The 16,648-nt window shown below is 38.1% G+C and overlaps 1 protein-coding gene across 15 annotated transcripts in view; it reads right to left on the reverse strand.

Moving 5' to 3' along the window:
- SEMA6D (semaphorin 6D) overlaps positions 1-16,648 on the reverse strand; it is a 570,904-nt gene that overhangs the window by 358,077 nt on the left and 196,179 nt on the right. For 9 of the 15 annotated variants that reach the window (XM_070624829.1, XM_070624896.1, XM_070624782.1 and 6 more), the window contains exon 2: positions 15,489-15,569. The exons of the other annotated variants lie outside the window; for them this stretch is intronic. The gene's annotated coding sequence lies outside the window, so the exon portion shown is untranslated. The remainder of the gene's footprint in view (positions 1-15,488; positions 15,570-16,648) is intronic. 15 annotated transcript variants of the gene reach the window in all.

The following is a 16,648-nucleotide window of genomic DNA, read 5'->3' on the forward strand; positions in this document are numbered from 1 at the left end:
CATTGGGAAGGTCAACTGGTTTGGTCACAAAAATCTGAGAGCTTTAAAACTCCCAGGGACAAAAATAGACGCATTTTTTTCTTTTTTTAAATCTTCTTAAAAACACCCTTGAACCATTTTAGTTATTGATGGACTTTGACAGGACAGAGCACGGTGGCCTTGACCACACAATATAACAAAAGTTGCTTCAGAAGAGTACCATCTGCCCTATTGTATTCCTTCCCAGGCAGTTGTTTCTTGTAGAGCCAAGTGTATATGGCCAATGCACAATTCTGTCAGTGTTCTATTGCCTTACCAAGAAATACACAGTAAAGAGATAGCACAATATGCTCACAGATATTGCAAATCTATGTCAAATAAAATCCCTCAGAAATTCACGCCAGATTTTTGAAAGACTGGCTATACTGGATATTTGATGACCTCTTGGAGTTTCTCTCACTTCCATAGGTAATAACATTATCTCACAGCTGTCTAACATTTTAGTAATGAACTTCCCATATCTTTATTTAATCCTTAAAAGAACCCTAAAAAGAAAGCACATTATTGTATAAGAGAACTCAGAAAATTTAAGAGACTCACCTGAGGTCATGTAGCTAGTGAGTGGCAGAGCCAGGAATGACAACTTTGTACTCTTTTCATGGTATCACTGCTAACTCCAGCTTTCTTGCTTCTGGGAACTGGGCAGGCCCTGGGCTCACACATCCTCTGCAGGAGGCCTCACATACACTAGTACTTACTCCAGATCTTAGAGGGTGGGAAGGCCCTGTTTTAATGGAACTTTTCTCCATTTGTCCCATCCTCTCCCTCCTTCCCTTCCTTCTTCTCACTCTCTTGTCTAGTCACCCAATTACATAACACATCTGTATTGAGTATCTGAATACCTACAATATACAACGTACATAGATACCAAGCGATGGGGAGGCAAAAATCATGACACCCATCTTACCTCTTTTTAAAGGCCAGTTCAATCCCAATCTGCAGGTGAAGACTGTTCTACCCCTCCATTCTTAGAACTCCTTTTTACTCCTGTAACTGTAGCATGCAGTTGTAACCGTAAAGCCAGGATAGATTTATCTTTATTTACACCATGTGTTCATATTACCTCCTCGGTAAGGCTGTGAGATTTTCTTATCAACATGCATGCATCATACTATTCTTTTATCTTTCATGGTGCTGGGCATATTATATACATTATATAATATGTGCTAAATAAATTCTCAGTGGTTGACTTATGGGTGTTCTTTTTGGCTGTGGGGCAATATGGGCAGGCAGGTGCACCATTTTATACCTAAATTCACTTATTTATTGTGGTTATTAATAATGCTCAGCTTCTTCTCTCTTTTTCTATGTTGTTTTTAGGGAAAGTCTCTACTGTAACCTGACAAAACACTGAATCTTGGACCTCTTCTGGGGAGCCATGATTTCAAAGTAATCTGTCTGAAAGCAATTTATTTGATTATCTTGTTTCATACACCCTGTTCCATTTCTCTTTTTCCCTGAGAAGACTACACAACTTCCCTTAGCTTCCTCAGGGAGAGTAGGGAAGAAAGTTTAGGAAATCAGAAAAAGCTCCAATAGGATAAGTAAGAATTTCTTCACTACTTCTGAGGGACAGATCTTAGAGTTAATAATCATAATAATGCTATAAATGAGAGTGCTTCACGGTACAATAATACCATAAATTAGAGCACCACCTCTTTTAGAATTTGAATCCAATAGTCCCTGGTGAGTTAGAGATGATGACACTATTCCCATTTCACAGCAAGCTTAACTGATATCCCTAAGGTCATATATTTAGCAAAGAGCAGGCAGGAATAGGTTTTAACACAGATTTTCCAATGTCACATCCAGCATCCTTTCTCATCTGTATATTTCTCCTCTTTTTAAAATAAATTTGTTTATGACATGTAAAGGATAATATTATGGAGACCAATGTTTTCAAAAGTGTTTTCCACAGAATCATAATTCCATGGCATGCTATAAAATGTGACAAAAAGAAAAGAAGTCCAGTAAGTTTGGGAAACACTAAGTTAAAAAATGGTAGACCGCAATATTTTTTAAAGCATTTATCTCACCATTGTGCATTGTCGTGCATTGTGATTCCACAGGAGTGGGCAGCATTTCCCAGACTTATCAGGCTGTGGAGCATGCAGTACACGGCAGGTGTGTGTGCAGTGTCTTTCAAACTTCTATGACCAAGGAATCATTACACTGACCAACATCTCCTGAGCTTTGTGTCCCAGGACACACACTTTGGGCAATATGATCTCAATCAATGCCTTTTTTCTCCTTTTAAAGTGTCTTATATCATGGATACTTACAATGTCATGTCTTTAAATGAAAGGAAATGATGCTGTCATTGAAAATGGATCTTCAGTAAGATCACAAAAGAAAATGCAAATATGTCTTGTTACACCCTACTGGCATTTGAAATTGCACTTGGTATCTGACTTATTAATTTCTTTTTGTAATGGTTTAACCTGTATAAAGAAGCATGTGATTTCTACCATTTAAACCTTATCAGTAAAATGATCGCTATGTCTTTTTAACAGAAAATATTCTCTTCAGATTTATGACTTGCATCTGGCAGAGAAAAACTATGTAATTTATACAGTTCATTACCACAAATGGTAACAAGAATAAGAACCACAGCAGCCCTTAGGTTATTACAGAACAAATTTGAAACTAGTCCTTGCTAGCATTGGGCTCCACTTGGGAAAAAATATTTGGTATTATATATGTGTGTGAAAGAGAGAATTTGCGTTTCTATACCCTGCAGGAAGTACACATCAGGGATGTGCTTTTATATGTCAAAGAAAAAAAATAAAAGATCAAAATCTATCTTCAAATATTCCTTCTGTATTTCCATGCCTTTTAACTAGAAACCCTTGGGAAGAGAGATTTTACCATCAGTGGTCCTAAGGCTCTCTCTTTCTCCATATAAAGACCACATCCTCAGGTGCCCCACATGGAGGATCAGAACGGAGTTGGTTCAGTTAATTCAAATTCCTCCATGAAGGGTACTGATTATCAAAACTGAATCCATTGTGGTTTTCTCTGCATCAGAAGCTCTGTGGGTTCTCATATAAAATGAGGAACTATTAGATAGGAATATCAAATAAAGCAGAAAAAATCACAATTAAAACTCTTCCACTAAGTTATGTCAAGTCTTAGGTAATATAAAATCAGCATGCATATTTCTGAAATTTGGCAACCTAGCAAAAAAATGCAGAAAGGCTTTCAAAGCACAAGGCAAGTAGACAAAATAGTATTTATTAGTACATAATTTCATAAACTAGGAGTCTCTAGTAAGTTCTTTCCCCCAATTATGATGCCACACTCGCCTACAGCCAATAAACACACAAAAGTCTCCAGCAGAGAATGAGTAAAAGTAATTAGAATAGGTGTTTATTCGGCTGGGAAATTAGAAGGGAGACTTTAGGCTATACATTGAAAAGATGCCCCCAAGTGTCGCTGGATTCTATGAAAACTTAGAAGTAGAAGCAAAGGTCCCTTTACTATTCAAGTCCAGTGAAACAACTTCCAGCTACATTCGAGGAGAGGGTGAGGCATATCAAACCACCCCAGTAGTATTCCAAGGGACAAAGGGCTAACACACAGTACAGTGAACGAGCGTCCTTTTGAGGGAGGCCTCCAGCAGCCCATTAGCCTCCTAGGCCAATATGGAGGTTAAAGACAGAATTCACACATCTGATTCAGATTTACTATACCCACGTCATGTAGCATCAGTACCAATTTTCCAAGGTTTAACACTGACCAATATTGTTGTGGGGCATCTCTCATATGCAAACAAGTTTTAAAAGCTGGTGCCTGTGTACAAGAAGTCAGCTTACAGTAATCTTTTTACTTAGAAAACTGGTCCAAGTACGAATAAAGAAGGACTAACACTTCATCTTGATCTCTTCTTATAACATTTATTCCTTCCTTGTACAATCGTGTTATCCTCTCTCCTCTGTTCAAATGGGAACTCCTTGTCAGAAGGATCCATCTCTGATTTTCACTTTAGGTTTCTCAAGCTCTACCACTTGTCTTGCCCAAAGAAGTCTTCAGTACATTGTCAGTAAATTAATGAATGAATAAATAAATTAAAAAATAAATAAATTGAGGACAGAGATAGATATAAACAAGGAGTCTCTAATAAGTTCAGACATTTACTCTGAACACATTTTCCAAGTATTTATAAACTGATAGGGTCTAATTTAACCAAGACTTGGGGTACATAAAAATTTTATTTCATTAAAATTTGTTTTATTTCATCACGAATGATCTATATAAGCAACTGAAAGCACAACCCATTTTTATTTTCAATACTAATTTCCTTCTTTTCCTATTACTTAGAATGTATCCAATATTTTAAAGCTTCATATATATTCTAAAGTCTTCTCTTTATATTTCCAAGGTAGATAACTATTTTTAATTCCCAGCAGGAATCAGAAGGATTGGCTAATAGTTACTGAGCACTCTTCTATCTAGACATGAGATGTTTTAAGTGCACTGTCCTACTTAGTACAGGACAAATACATTGGTAACAGCACAATTTAATAATACCACATGCACCATATGCCATATGCTGCTTCAGATATTATTGTCTTCTCTAAGCCTTCATTGGTTTTCTATTTAAAATTTAGTAAAGTTGCAAAATTCTGTGAATTACAGAATCATTCTACGAGCTTGTTTTTTGTTATTTTAGAAGCAAGTGGAGACTGTGAGTTCCTTATCTATCAATTATGGACAAACAACTTCTGCCTGGTCCCAATGGTTGGTGTTATTTTTAAACAATTTTAGTCTTATTTAGTACTCAAAGGAACAAGGGCTCTTGGAAATAGTAATGTCAAACACCAGTGGTGTTTAGACAACTCCCATACCCAAGCACAAAAATACTTGTCCTGGCAAAGCAAGACTATGAAAGAATAGAGTGAGAACTTGCTTACTGGATCCCTTAAGTCTGGGGAGAAATCTATACTCTGATTTGTTTGCAGCAGTGGTGAATATTTCATATACATTGAGAAACTATAGTGTATCAAAAACATGAAGTATAATTTCTCACTTGGGGAAAAAAATTGATTCCTTTATACTGTGGATTTGTAGTTATTACTTTTCTTTAATATGTCATCTCAGGGTTTAATTGTAGTATATGTTTCTTTGATGAAGACTAGGAGTTTCATTAGACAAGGTCCCAGGTGAGCTATCAAGTGTGTTATTAGATGTGCTTTGACTAAGAAAGTAAGAAGGCAGATTTAGAACAACTGTAAGCATTCAAATAATTCTTGTTACAAGAAAGGCTAATTATGAGGCATCTTTTCTGTTGTTTTAAGAATGCCTGAGAGGAGGTAATGGTAAAGATCGTTTGTCAATGGAGTAAGCCTGAGTTCTAGGCCCCAAGGCAGCTATATAGTTCTCAAATACACAAACACATTTATGAGAACTTCCCTCTTTCTCTCCTACAGAGTAGGTGCTGCTTGTGTGGTTCTCTTTTACCTGAGTGTTCTACACCGAGAGCCACAGTTAAATGTTCCCCAAGCATAAGGGATGGGACCCACCATTCTATAATATATGCAGTACAACACACACATTACAGTGACTCAGAGTCAATCAGAAGGAACAGGACTCTGCTTACAGCTCTGATTTTAGCAAAAGGCCAACCTTCACCGTGTTCATTTATATGTCTCTGTTAAAGGCTCTTTTAGCCCAAGGGTCTTTTCTTCTCACTCATACCAATTTCCTTTGAGGGCCGGCCTTCCGTTTCAACTGAGTTATTTTGATGATAATGTTTCCTTTAAGATGATTATTTGTTTAAAGTTCAAGCTAATAAAAGTAGCTTATCCTATTAAAAATATTCTGGAGAGCAGAACAACATTTTAGGATGTTAATTGCTCATGTTACCAGTCATCCATGAAACATATGCCAAAAATGCTCTAAAAGGTTCCAGAATGTCTCCTGCAGCTATAAATCTTTTACAGGTACAATTATGTGGAAACAGAAATAAGAAAAAGTGCATCCAACATCTGGAGTCAGATGGTTTACCGAAGTAAAATTACAAAATTAAATTTAAATGAACTTCATTAAAAAGGGGAGAGGGATCCAATTTAATATGGACATTCATCATGTCCTCATTGAAGTTTCTTCTAGCACCGGAAAAAGACAATAAAGTCTGAATACAAAAGTTGGATAAAGCCTCTAATGGAGTGTGAAAAGATGACCAAAGAGACACAGTCAGGCAGAATATATTCTCTTTTCTCCCTGCTATTTTAATGACATAGAATACCTAATTGTTTTGAAAGACAGTATCAATCAAGAAACTGACCTTGGAAACTTATCCCTTTCAACCGTCTCTTCTGTTTAGAGTTTCATTGTACATATTTCGTCACTTAAGGATGGTGATTACAAGGTTTGGTTTTTAATTCAGTGATGCATGATTAAAGACTCTAACAATATACAGTCAAATATAAAAATGTAAAAAAGGTCCAAACAGGAAAGTGTTAATTTCAAATCACCTGTCCTTTGGTTTTTATTCTCTGAAAAAAAATCAAATTAAAATATTGATTCCCTTTAGTATTGTGTTACTGAGTTCTTTCCGCTCTTTGATCAGTTTCTGTCTTCCTAGTTCCTAAACAGTCTTCTTAGTTTTGTTCTATGCCTATGTGCTGATGAAGAAATGTTAAGAAATAAAATTACATATCTATAATTCCATGAAAACAATGGAATTTTATAAAGTTGATTGACAGATTCTAGAAAACACAGTCAATGTTGTTTGGCAAGTTTTCACCCCTTGGTAGTCCTACATACCATGGACATTGCTAGAAGTTTTGTGTATGAAACTTTATGCCATCATTTGACACCCAGATTCCCACTGTGTCATCTTTCCCTTCTTTCCCGTAAATATTTAGGTTTGTCACACACATCATTAGCACCTTTCCTTCAGATCCCCCTTATCTAAAAGAGAGACTCCTAACACCTCCCTTTCCCAACCAGAAATCTAATATGACACACACTCACCAGTCAAGGCAAAGGGGAGGGAAGGCAAAAAATGCTTAAGTGGAAAAAAGGAGTGAACAGTTGAGGAGACCAGAAAAACAGAAAACAAGAAAACTAAGCACCTGAGGCTAAGACCAAGGAGCAGATGCTAAATAAAGCATTCTCAACGCATATTTATTGAGCACCTATTACGTATAAAAGTGTGCTGAGCACTTTCAAATACATTAGAGCAGTTAACACAGTGATCCTGCAACAAGAAAAGAGGATAATAGCACTTCTCTAACTTCCTCAACATTGAACAGCTCCGGTAGTAGTAAAGCAGAATTCAAAACCCAGCCCTTAGATGTCACATCCCACGCTCTGCCACACCCACTCAGAAACCGCAGGTAGTAGGAACCATATTAAGGGAGACCGGGGAGTATAAGAAGAAGATTGAATCTGATCTTGCAGTGGGGGTAGAGAAATAACCAGTGGTACAGGTGAGAATGAATAATGAACAATTTTAACTGTTAAGAAAAGTTCATTCATCTAAATCATGTGTTCTTCACTGACTCATAGCATCTGCTTCCCATAAAAAGTACAAAAATATTACACTTTAAAATCCTTACACTATTTCTACATTGTAGGAAAAGAAGAGAAATAGCAATTCTATCGTTCATAATAATCCCAATGGTACTGATGGTCTGTGTCACTAATTATAATCCCATTCTATTCATATGTATTTCATACATATATATTTTATTATTTCAGAGAACTGGATAGCTGCTCCTGCTCCTAATGCCACAAACAGAAAACAGCTTTCCTTTTCAGAGGTATTGGGCCTGAGGCTTTAAATTTAATTACAAATTGCATATCAGTTCCATAGAGTGACTGACCATCTATGGTGCCTTCAAAAACCGTATGTTAGCATCCTCCCCAAACAATCTTGGTTTTAGGTCTCTTAGATGCAAAGAGGAAAAATTACGAGTCATTTATGATTCAGCTGTGGTTCTCAAGTCAGCTCTGCAAAGACAGAAGGTGAGGACAAAGGAGATGGTCACCAGAACTTGCACAGCACATGCCTTCACTCAGTTCAGAATGCAGGACGTTGAAGATAAGCAAAACTGTGGGGTAACGAGTATTTTAGAGGAAGCACAGATTGAGAGAATGCAGTATTCTAGAGAAAGTGGAGGACACAGTCACGTGGACAGTTATTCCTGCACTTACTGCATCAGGGAATAGAACAGGTTGGAGAAGAAAAATGGGGGGAGGGAGGGTTTCTAAGTAGGTTAGTGGGAAAGAGTTGGAGCAAAGATCACAAAAGAAGGCCATTAAAGTGCAACAATTAGTTCCACAGTTGAGTCTGTATCTGATGGGCCAAATAGTAAAACATTCTGCAGAGAAAGGAATTTAAGGTGATCTTCTGATCAAAGATGAGCTACTGGGTTCTGTAATGATGACTTGAGGGAGCCAGCCTGCTCAGTGTAAGACCACCTCACTGAAGACCACTGATGGCTCAAGTCAAGAGTATCTGTGTGTTCTGAGTCATACCACTCTTCTGGACAAGTGACCACTCTTCTGAAGGACAACTGTCTCCTCAGCAACAGTCAAGTGGGAACCTCAGAACTCCTCACATTCTTGGAAAGGTCTGCCTCACCACTTTTGAATCTTGCACTCAACACACTCTCTGCCTTCAACACTCACAGTCTCACCACCACCATCTGTAGTACTAGCAGGACAGCTATCACCAGGCCTCTGCATGTCACTTACCATCATCTCTTCTCCTCTCTCCTCTAATCCCTATAGGACTTTGTACACTACTTGTTCTGACCCTGGCCCTAGACCTCCTAAAACCCTTTCCTGAACCCTTGGTGACTTTAGATCAATTGCCAGTAAGTCTACTCATTCTCAACTTTCTTTGGAAACTTCTCTTTCACTTTTTGCACTAGTTGAACTTGGCTCTCCTTTAACGCTGATTCCACTGAAGCCCTTCTAAGAGGTAGCTTTTTCTCTCATAGATCCCTATAACCAAGGAGCCTGAAAGTATGGTAGGTGTCCTCCTTGCTTTGCATTACTGCATCAGACTTTTCTCTCTTCTTCCTCTATAAAATCCCAGCTTTCACATCCATGCCATCAGGTTAGACCACTCTCTACTGCTGGTGCTTCCTCCACCATTCTCCACTTCACTTCCCTTCCATAAACTGGAGGTTTTAGTGCCTAGCTCATGATCACTCTCTCTAATACTACTCCTATTTATTTTTGGTCATTTCTGAATCCAATGGGATGATCTTTCCAGTATACTGTTCTCTCACTTCCTGGACTGCCTCTCTTCCAAAGGTCTTGTCAGCCATCCTTCCCGAGCCACTCATTTCCATAGTTGCACCCCTGACCTTGTTGTTACCAATAACTTCAGCCCCTGCAAAATCTCAGTTTCAAATATTTCTTTCTCTGATCATGACCTCTTGTCTTCCCACTCAGTCCTTCTAACACCCCAAATCCTACAATTCTATAACCCCACAAGACCTAAAATCTACTCTCTCAGTGTTTCTTAGACATCTGCCCCATGATATCCTCTCTTGCCTCCTTTCCAGCTTAAGTTTCATAGAGAATCATTATAATCATATCCCACCTTGTTTTTCACTTTGGTGAACTTTCCTGGTGAAATCATAACCATCATTGAAGTCATCAGGCACTCACTCTATACCTAAATTCATGCAGCCCGATGCATGTGATATTTGGTAGATAACCAAAAGAGAACTTGCACGTGCTCTCACTGTCACATCTGCCCTCCTCTCCACATCTCTCCTGTTACTATGGATAAGTTCTCCGTCCTCTTAGTTAGGTCAGCTTCTCCACTTAGGCACAGGATCTTATCCTCTCCTCTACTACCAAAATTATTACAGCATGCTTCTTAGTGGTCTCCTCATTTATCCCTTCCCCCCCACCCCATGTGTCACCTCCTACAGTCCACTCTCAACATGGCAGCCAAAATAATATAAACATAAGTCTGTAAAAATATGAGTCAGGTCAATCATGCCACTCCTCTATTCAAAACCCTCCATTGGCTTCCCAATTCATTGAGTAAGAGCCAAGCCTTCTACAGCATCGGGGCCCTACAGGATCTGGCTCCACATTGTGTCTCTGATCTCATCTCCAACTGTCTCTCTCTCTTTCACTCAGATCCAATCTCAATGGCCTCCTTGCCATTTTTAAAATATGCCAGATACTCTCTTCTCTCAAAGCCTTTGCTCTTACTGTTCTCACTATCTAGAAAACTCTTCCCCAAGATGTCTGCACAGCTTCTCCCTAGTTTCTTGCAAATCTAGTTTCAAAAGATCTCTACATAGAAAAGCTTTACTAGGCCATTCTATCTAAAATTAAAACCCCTAGCCCTGCAATGGTTCACATCTCCTTCTCTATTTTTTCTCCTTAGAATTCTTCTATACATAAAATATACATGGGTGTACAGAATATATAATGCTATACACTTTAGATTTGTATCTTGTTCATTGCCCATCTCCTTCATTAGAAGGTAATCCACGGAGGCAAGGATTTATCTGTTGTGTTTACTTCAGTACCCCCAGTACAAAAATGATGCCCAGCAATGCCTAGTTGGTGATCAATAAATATTTGCTCAGTGAATGAATCAACAAATAAATGGGTGTATGAATGACTAGGGAAAGACTAAACAGTTATAAGTGTCTTTCACATGGAAAATTAATATTTAGAGATATCTATTTTTATTATGGGATCTCCTGTTTATGAAATCAGGATTTTAGAGGGATCCTAGGATATAATAGTTGTCATTGTGGTGCCATGACAATATAACGATATAGCTCATTGAACAACACAAGAAAACTGAGAATTAAAGCAAATCCTTGAACAATTCTAAAACGATGATTAGTCTTAGCAGTAATTGTCACTCCTTAAGGCAAGGGATATGGGATATTTGGTAAATCTTGCCCTTTTAGGTAGCCTGTAAAAGTTTCACTTTTAATGATGTGTACTTCCTACTTTCTCAGACATTCTCTCTCATTCTCTGTCTCCCTCCCTCTCTGTCTCTCTTTCTCTCTCATACACACACACACACACAAGTGTCCACACGTACCCCCCGTATAAGCAGACAGTCTAAAAGACAATGTACATGACCAAGGGATGGGATGTCAAAGCATGTCTTCTTGCCTGATATTAGGATGAAATCATGGGATGCTTACACATTTTACATTTCTCAGCTCTCCTTGCCCTCTACACTCCCAAACAAAAATTGAAATTTTAAGTTTTTAAAATGTTTTCCAGGATCATATTATGCCTTTACAATGTATTTTTATAATGTATCTTTAGATAGTTAATTAAAATTTTTTGTGGATGGTTGATAAGACACCAGAGAACATATTATTAAAAACTACTTCTCTCCTTTCCCCTCAATTCAGTAGAATTCTCCAGTGATATAAAGACTGCCTTTTATCAGAGGCTTTCCATCTATCCCAATTTTCCATAAGTCACTGTGCTCTAATGACATTTTGTCGGATGCAAAACTTGAAAATAAAAGAAGAAAATTCACTTTTGACTTTCTTACACCAAAAATGTCTGAGTGATAGATGGAACTGTTGTAGATATGGCGGTTCTCTGGTTCCTGTTGTTAGTCATGGGTTATTTTGATCAGCTACAAAGTAATAGTGAGTGACTGGAATACAAAATTCTTGCAGTTTTCTGCAACTTCGGTGAAATGCTAATGAAAGTCCCTGAGATTTTAAACACCCTACTTGTTTTTCTATCAATTTCCATTGTTTTATGATCCAAGTACAGGAGGGATCCTAAGGAGCCCCCTTTGCTGATTACATGTCACTCCGTTTTGGGGAGAAGCAGAGGTCAATGATTGAAAAGAGAAATTACTTTTTGAATCAGGAACACTGCAAATAATAGAAGTATCCAGATCAGCAGATCTCAAGAAAACTGGTTTGTTGAATTGTTAGTAGTATGGTCTGCTGTGATGAGTAAAAACTACAGTTTTCAGACTAATTGGGTCAGTTATAAACACATGGAAATCTGGATGGAATATCTTAGGATAACATTTCTCATAATTAGCTTTATTCCTATCTTAATTCTCTTTGGTTACTCTCCCAGATAAGACTCAGAATTTTATGATCCAAAGAAGGTTTAAGGTAGGTTCTAACACGAGGACAAAATGAACCATATCCAGGCTTGAAGAGACCATTAGTTACTTTTGTTCTCTGGGGAGATTAAATTAGTAGAAATGAAGGTGGGTTTTCATAGTCAGAGAAGGTACAAATGATGCTTGCATGCAGTTGGGGACCTTGGGGCCCAGGAAGAGGATGGTAGTGCACATACATAAGCATCTTCACAATGGTGAACTTTGGATGGAGTTCAAATTTTGTCCCTAAAAAAACTAAATGGATGATAATCTTGGTCAGTATTTCATAGGTCAGCCAATTTCTCTGACCCATATCCACTATGCTAACGTTCTCCTCCAGCCCTCTGGCTAAAAATTTGGACCACTATATTTAACTTCATCCATTATTCATAGTCCTTCATTGCTTCTAACATTAGTACATGAACTGAGAGTTCTGTAAGATTTTCTATAACATGTGTAATTGTTGGAATTTCCTGTTTATTATCTTGGTGACGTTTTCCAACAATTATGGTTTTATTCTTAAAGGACAAGTGATGAACACTTCTTTGCAGGGGCAAAAACTATGGTGTGTTCAAGCAAATTGCGTTTTTTGACCCAAGATATTTTCCTTCCAATTCATATTGATTGTCTACAACATTTGTAATGAAATGGAGTCAGAGAGTAAACTCAGGGCTATGGGGTGTATTTGTCTTAGAGATCAAACACTTAAAGCAGGATTTATGGAAGCAGAGGGCTGTGGGTCAATAGCTAAAAAAAACCTGGACTATAAACAAGGAAAGGACTTTCTGAGGTGTGAAGGAGAGGAGAAAGGAGACTGGAGGGGGTGAGGAGGAAGATAAGGGGCAGGAAGATAAGCAGAGAATCTGGTTTAGTAAAAAGTATACATCTGAAAAGAATTAGAGAGAAGGAGGCCTGAGAAAGGCTGATTCACCTCAAGGATCAACAGAGGCCCTTTCCTCTCCGTCTTGCTGACAGGGATTGTATTGTAAACATTTCCTTCATTCTCTCCCATGCTCTCCTTTTGGAGTAACTCTAGGACACTGAAATTTGGGATCAGTGCAGCATAAACATCAGAGACAGGTTCAGATGCAAGTCAGAGACAGCTACACAATTGACTTTTGCTGTTATCATAATTTAATGAGAAAAATCAAGTATATTAGAGCTCAGAGCCTTTGTTCAAAGTGAAAACATCTGTAAAGATCTATGAAAATGCTATTTTGACATAACTTTCAAATCCCGTGTTATTAATAAGGAATCAACTTTCTACCAACACTAAATTCTGTGTTGTGATTTTAAGTTCCTCAAAGTGTTTCCATTTACTATTTCATTTTTGGATAAATCTACAGAGGAGTACAGTGAGCACTAACCTCATTCTACAGATTAAAAACTAAGGCCAAATATTTAAATGCCTATTTAAGATCCCAGAGGCAGGAGAAGAAAAAATCTTCTCTAGCTGAGTCAGCTATGATGTCAAGTCTTCTGATTCCTAAATCATTGCTCTTTCTACTAATGCCACTCTGCATCAACGCATTCTTCTCCAACAAGCCCACCTGGCTGGCACAGTGCTCTCGTCCTGCAGAGGAGGCACAGGATTTAGGATCGTCTGGCTCTCTACAGAGATGAGGAGCTCCAAGTCTAGTTTCAAGAAAACCTTCCCACATCCCCAAATGGCATAAATCAGTTTAGCATGACCTAGCCGGTTTCTTTGCTAGGCTTTCACTCTTGATAACAAAAAGCATAGTTAGATACACAGAGTTCAGATAAAACTATGACTTCTGTGGTCCAGGAGTGAGTTATTAGATGGACCACTTCCACAGAGGTTTACGGTTTCATTAAGCCCAATCACATGCATGTTTCTCTTACTAATTTTTTTTTTTTTGTCTCCTCAAATTGCTCAGCCTTGGGGATTTGAAAAAGCCCTGTTCAGTTTCACTCTGGCCCTTCTCATATCTGAGAGTTAATGACTCTTTAACTAGGATGTTATCTTGAATTCCATTTATATGTGAGAGACCATGACTTACGTGTGGGAATTAGATTTTAGTGGTAGTTCCTAGAAAGCACACATAAATCATGAAGTAAAACATTAAACTCAAGTGCAAAGTAATTTAATTTTTAAGAAGAATGTGGTATTCAGATAAAAGAAACCGTAATGTTACATTCATTTACTTTTATATGTATAAAAGTGTGGAGTTGTACTGTCAGTTCCAGGTATCAGTTTAAGTAAGCACCTTCCAGGCTATTTCACAATCATTCTTCCATTGTTCCATAAACAGATGATGTGAATACAAGCTGTTAAACTAAAAGTTACCACAATAATATAGCTGAATAAAGCAGCAGGGGTGATTTGAGAGGAATATACTTAGAAGACCAAACATGAATGTTAAATTGCCAGAATATACCCTTTGAAAATCCACAGATATAAGGCCATGTCTGGTATACAAAAAAGAAACAAATAAGTTGGCTAAAAGTCACATTTTATTTAATGTACCACGGACCTGCTACAAGGTCACATGAAAATGGGACTCAAATTGTGTAGCCAATACACTAAAATGGTAGCCCTCAGAAAACTGAGTGTGCTGAATACAGTCTCATCCTAAGAAGATCTGGCTCACTTTGAAGTTGGTAACGGAATAGGTATTATTACTGAATTTAACCTCTTAAGTTCAATAATTCAGGGTCCCAAGAATCTACCCGGGGCTTCCATGATCATGTTTGACTCCAGTTAACCACACCAGGGAGTGGAAGACTTCCCTTTTTAAAACAATCTTCTAATAACACAATTTGCTACCCATCTGTCAGCATCTTCCCATTATGACTATCCACATGGTTGTGCCTCTGATGGTAATGAGGGTCCAGTGTATCACCATCAGCATCAGGCATCCTCATTTTTATGCAATCTCTTATTGACTACAGATTTGGCTCTTTTGAAACTCTGTCTCTGGACCCATATTAAAGGCATGAGTACCCCCTAAAGTATTTAAAACAGAATCACTTTTCCCTTCTTTCTCCCCAATGATTTTATACTTTGCGTCCCTTTGTGCTCTGATAACTACCTCTCTTCTGGGTAGACAGAGTTTCATGGTTCAAAACGAAAACCATTTCTCCCACTTGGTCCAATTGTACAGAATAAATTAATTTTGATATTAGTTTCCCTATTGTCAACCATCCCAATAATACTAAGTTCAATGTTAATGGATTATAGATTTCTCTCGTGTTTACTGTGGTTTTGCAAGGTAATTGAATAGAGAGCTGTATTGGTCAAAAAATATTACACCTAAACAACATCAGTTTCATATCTAGTGCAAAAAGCAAGAACTCAGTAATATTTAATGTTCTTCATTGCTATATCTCTAAATCTTACCACTGCAAGGAAATGTGAAAATCCTTAAATTGCTGGCCTCAGTGTTCCCATGTCAACTGGCATATGCTCAGGTTGGAGATCCTGCCAAAAGTCAAAGGAAAACATTTATAAGACAGAGCCTGATGGATGATTATTTTAATCCTGCATGTCCAGCACTGCCGGCAAGCTTGGTTTACGAATGCCTGCTGCTGCTGCTTTAATGATAAGACCTCTTAAATACAGCTGAATGCAGGGCACCAATGGATTTTCTTTTTTTTTTTTTTCCCTGCCCTAACTAGGAAACTGATTATTGATCTCCACCTGGATGTTCCTATTGAGAACAAGCCATTCATGAATATAAGCAGGAAGAAGAATGGTGCGCTGCATGGGTAGTTTTAATAAACTGCAATAGGGACATAGTCTCTGTGGGAAAAAAGGAAACAATCCAATCTTAATGAAGCATGTGCTTACAGAACTGAAAAGTCTGTGGGCATTCTATGGGCCAAGCATCAGACAGTCCAGGGCACCTGGGCTTTGACTGAGTGCCATGTCAGAGTGACCCCAAAGACACCCTATGCTCCAACTCAATGGAAGCTTCCAAGCTCTCTCTATCGCCCTTGAGATGAACTTTGAAGGCTGGAATGGAGTGATCTTGCTCTGACCACACTACTAGGATAGAGGGATCTGAACCTAGAAGCTGCTATATAGAAACGAAAGGGATGTGAGCCCATTGGGAAACTCAAAAATCCAAAACCTAAAGACAGGAGGGTAAAAAGAAGCTGAATGAATATCCCCAGGAGTTCTCTGAAGCTGCTGGAAAACCAGAAAAGCCTAAGGTCAGGAATAGACAGTCCACTGAGCTTAACCCAGGGCCTGCACTGCTCAGCGGCCTCGGGGGTTCTAGGTCATTCACTGGTAGGAGGGTGTCTGGGGCAGGTATTTCAAATACATCTGAACAACTCAGCCTGATCCAAAGTAACAGATATCCATCCACTTGTTTATCACAATTTTTCTTTTTTTTTTTTTACTTTCAGATCTAAGGTGTTTTAAAGTTAGAAAATGTCAGACTTAGTAATTCTTACATGGGTTTGGTTCTACCAGTATTTGAGTGTGTGTGTTAGCTTGTTTAATGCTAAGAGGAGATATAACTTTTATATTCACCATTTGCTAAAGTATTTTTT

This window comes from Equus przewalskii, chromosome 1 (assembly GCF_037783145.1).
Source record: "Equus przewalskii isolate Varuska chromosome 1, EquPr2, whole genome shotgun sequence".
Taxonomy (NCBI): domain Eukaryota; kingdom Metazoa; phylum Chordata; class Mammalia; order Perissodactyla; family Equidae; genus Equus; species Equus przewalskii.